At 47.2% G+C, this 2,683-nt stretch overlaps 1 protein-coding gene across 2 annotated transcripts in view; it reads left to right on the top strand.

Moving 5' to 3' along the window:
• Positions 1–6: 6 nt before the first annotated feature.
• The window catches only part of CAB39 (calcium binding protein 39), an 84,157-nt gene continuing 81,480 nt past the window's right edge, over positions 7–2,683 (top strand). Inside the window, exon 1 of one of the 2 annotated variants that reach the window (XM_023724494.1) lies at positions 7–45. The gene's annotated coding sequence lies outside the window, so the exon portion shown is untranslated. Of the gene's footprint in view, positions 46–419; positions 889–2,683 lie in introns of those variants that run through there. The other variant, XM_023724495.1, reaches the window with a different exon arrangement.

The raw sequence follows: 2,683 nt of genomic DNA, 5'->3' as shown, positions 1-2,683 counted from the left end.
GACGACGCGGAGGCGGAGAGGGAGCCGCCCGGTCCGCCCAGCCCCGTGAGTGACCCCCAGCCCGGCCCTGCTCGCGGCGCGGACGCCCGCAGGCTTCCGCCCGTCTGGCCGGGGCCGGTCGCTTGCCCGGGGCTGCCTCCATTTTCTCGGATCTCCACAGCCCAGAACGCGGGAGCGGCCGCGCCGGCCTGCCAGCTTCACCTCCCTCGCCCGCGGGCCCCTCGGCCCTGTCGGTCCCCTCATGCAGCCTCCCCATCGCCGGCTCGGGGCGCCCCGGGGCCTGCAGGCCGGGGCTCCCTGCTGCCCCTCTCCGCGGCTCTCCCGCTGGCCTGGGGCTTGGGGGCGTCCCCGGCCAGAGGCGGGCGAGCGAGCCGGGCCAACTGTCACTCCCACCGCACCCGGGGCCCGTCCCCGGTAAACTTCCTGTTACGAGGAGGCTGATATCGTCTTTGTAGTCATCCTTGCAGGAAAATGCCTAACTGATTTCTGGTTAGGAATTGTGCGGTCGGAGCGTTCCCGAGTTCAGTTGGACCAGCCGGGCGCCGACTGCGTGCAAGGCGCAGTGCTCTGCCCGCGCCGGAGGGATTCAAAGGTGAACGGGCCCCGCAGTCCCCTCCCCCGAGGAGTTGACGCTCTGGTGTGTAGGCGATAAGACGGGTACACAAAAAACCACGATACCAGGAAGGAGGTGATAAGTCCTGTGAAACAACTACGGGGTGCTAGAAGGGCATCCAGGGAACAGCGGACCGGTCGATCACTTCCGCCCTGCAGAAATCTGGAGGGCTTCCTGGGCGAGGCGGTGCCAAGCAGGGTCTTGAGGCCCGAAGGGTTTTAGGAGGGTTGCAGAAGGGACCGTAGGTGGAAGGGCAGCAAAGCTAGAGGACAAAGGTAAAAAGGACTACTCTAAAAATAGTGGATAATGCAGTTTGTTGCCTACGGCCGTGAGAGGTGGGGGGAGGGGGGACTAGAGAGGTATTTTGGGGCCCGATCCTTGCGTGCTGTAGAGGAGCCGTGTGAGTGGCATTCTAAGGGAAACTTAGAGCTCGTTTCTCAGTGACTCATGAGCCCGGAAATGTAGGCTAGGGGATGTTAAAGGCGCTCCTGCGAAAAAAAGGGAGCGAGGGAGGCCCAGGCAGGAGTTGACATTCTGTGCCTTGAGTGTAATGCAGTTTGAGATCGATTTTGACAGTTTCCCGGATATTCAAGGAACTCTTTGTCCAGGCTAAGCAAAGTACCTTTTGCAAAAAGCTTCAGGCCCTTAAAGCAGAATGGAAAGATGTGTGTGAAATTAAGCTCATCTGCACATAGGGCGTTTCTGTTAGTGTGCTCACTAAAACGCATCAAAACTCTTTACACTGTGTGTTGGGCGTGTAGATTTTGGACTTACTGCGCCGAATGTAAATTGCTTCTTTGATATGGCAATTGTGTAAAGTAATCTAAATTTATGATTTTTAAAAAGTCAGGTTGTTACTAATATTCTGGGATAGAAATTTGGACATAGAACTTTTTGGTAGATAGGTTAGATTTACTAGTTTTTCTTACGAAAAGCTTCATGTGAGAGCCAGAGTGAAAGTTTGTAGCTTCGTTTTGTACAGTTTTTTCGAATTACTCAGCAGATAATTTAGCAGCTGTATTTTAAGCCCAGATTATATGATCTATGGAGCCATCTTAGAACCTATGTTGGTTTCGTAAGCACTTACTTGCTGTTTGCTTACATGACAAGAGGATGCCAACTTTTTTTTTAGTTGGAGAAAAAGCTTTCTAATTATCAGAGTAATACATAATCTTTGTAAAGAGCTTGAGAATGCCGGAGGTACTGGAAAATAAAGCAAGAATTACCTTAATCATTCTTAAGTAATTTGACCACCTCAGTTTGGTTACTGTTAACATTGTTTGCATATTTCCAGTCTTTTTCTGTGTTGTTTTTTTTTTTTTACATAATAAAATATACTGCACACGCACACACATCTTTTTTAACTTCTTTTATTGTGCTTTTTTGGGTCATTAAATATTTTCACATAAAAATATTTTTACCTAAGCAAGGGAAGGCTTAAATATATAATATATATTTTAATGACAAGGTAGCATTATTTATCACAGATGAAATGCAGTAGTTATGCTTGATAACTGCTACTGTGTGCAGAACTTTTTCTAAAGGCTTCTTGTTTGAAGTGTATTTCTCTCTTCTCCATACGATTTGAATCCTATGGCTTGTCGAATAAAGAAAGCTTTTATTACTTAGTGGGATGCATGTTGTCATCGGATATGGTGTAGCGGACACAGATTGCTGGTATATGAGTGGATGTACTTTAAAAAGGAGCACTGTAGAAAGATTACTTTCAAAGCTGGTATATTATCTCCCATATGCTGTGATGTAGCTCCCCACCCTGCCATAAAATTCTTTACACTAGGACTATCCGTATAGGTTAACTTCTTTCTGACCTTGACATCACAAAGATTTAGACTAGATGTGTTTAGTTTTTCTATTGGTATTTCTTTTAATAAAATAAAACATAGGATTTGTGGTGAAATAATTGGTACTATAACAAAAGGAGCTTTTTGTTTCTTGATTTCGGGGTAGGTTGCTTTAATTCATTAGCATTTCATACTGCAGGTTCTTGTACTAAATCAGCCCCCCCCCTTTACGTTCTAAAATGTATTAATAAGGTCTCTGCTTCTGTTT

This window comes from Trichechus manatus, unplaced genomic scaffold (assembly GCF_000243295.1).
Source record: "Trichechus manatus latirostris isolate Lorelei unplaced genomic scaffold, TriManLat1.0 scaffold00249, whole genome shotgun sequence".
Lineage (NCBI taxonomy): Eukaryota > Metazoa > Chordata > Mammalia > Sirenia > Trichechidae > Trichechus > Trichechus manatus.
Note: the sequence above shows the minus strand (reverse complement) of the source record. Positions and strands in the feature narration are given on the sequence as shown.